We start from the raw sequence: 1,549 nt of genomic DNA, 5'->3' as shown, positions 1-1,549 counted from the left end.
TGAGGGATCGATTTTGGTGCCAGAACTGAGGTCCCCTGACTTCCACTCTAAGCAATACCCTAAATAGATCCTCGTTTTACTTAACGCTTTGCATTCAACATATTTAGTGAGTAGTTAGTTGCTGGATTCGTGGGCCCTTTGTTTTAGATTGTCAAGAAAACTTTTTTATTTAGACTTCTTAATGCTGTGCTGTAAAGCAAACACGCACTTGTGTGCGCCAAAGATACCAAATGGCCGCGTGCTTTTACACCAGAGGGGGTGTGATGAGAACCCCCTGGGATCACCAAAGAAGACTCGAGTCAGCTCTGTCCAGCAGGAAGCTGAGGGCCACTCTCTGTTCCATTGTGAACCCAAAATGTCTGAGGTGGGTCTCAATAAATTTGGAAATTTTACTTTGCCAAGGTTATGGATGTGACACACCCTCAGGAAGTTTTGAGGACATGTGCCTAAGGTGGTTGGGTACAGCTTGCTTTTATACATTTTAGGGAGATGTGAGCCATCAATCAATATGTGTAAGCTGTCCATTGATCTTGTCCAGAAAGGCGGGATAACTCAAAGCATGGGAGGGGGCTTCCAGGTCCTAAGTAGATAAGACAAGTGGTTGCATTCTTTTGAGTCTCTGATTAGCCTTTTTCTGAATACACAATTTATATGTGAGAGGAGAAGAGAGGAATCTTCACTTATGCCTTAGTCTGGCTTAGTGAAGCGATAGAGCAGAAGCAGCAATGAGATGTGCATTTGTCTCAGGTGAGGAGAGAGATGACATTGTGTTCTGTCCATCCTTTGCCCACAAGGAAATTCCTTGTGGGCAAATGGTGAGGGGGAAGGTATGTAACCTCTTTGTCTTTTATCTTCTTTAGGAATAAACTGGGAGCGGGTTGCCTGATGCAGTTCCCAGCTTGACTTGCCTTTGGGTTAGTGATTCAGGAGTCCCGAGATTTATTTCTTTTCACACCATGTAGCTTGCTGTGTGATTTAGTAGGTGATAGTGTGATCTTTGAGAATATAGTATTTGGGATTTGAAAATAATTAGCTAAGCTAGGGAGAAATTCTTAAAATAATCCTAAAAAGAAAAAAAATCCCAGCCGGGCGCAGTGGCTCACGCCTGTAATCCCAACACTTTGGGAGGCTGAGGCAGGCGGATCACGAGGTCAGGAGATCGAGACAATCCTGGCTAACACGGTGACACCCCGTCTCCATTAAAAATACAAAAAAATTAGCGGGGCGCAGTGGCAGGCGCCTATAGTCCCAGCTACTCAGGAGGCTGAGGCAGGAGAATGTCATGAACCCGGGAGGCGGAGCTTGCAATGAGCCAAGATCGTGCCACTGCACTCCAGCCTGGGCCACAGGGTGAGATTCCATCTCAAAAAAAAAGAAAAGAAAAGGAAATCTCTTTTTTTGGTTATTGCTTCCTGGTCATTATTTCCTTGGCAATGACTTACTTTGCATTTAGAAACATGCACATGAGTTATTTCCTCTAGAATTGAGATTTTTTAAATTTACACTTGAGATTCTTTGAAAAATGTTGGCAGCATTTATTGAATTACAT

Source organism: Symphalangus syndactylus, chromosome 18 (genome assembly GCF_028878055.3).
Source record: "Symphalangus syndactylus isolate Jambi chromosome 18, NHGRI_mSymSyn1-v2.1_pri, whole genome shotgun sequence".
Lineage (NCBI taxonomy): Eukaryota > Metazoa > Chordata > Mammalia > Primates > Hylobatidae > Symphalangus > Symphalangus syndactylus.
Note: the sequence above shows the minus strand (reverse complement) of the source record.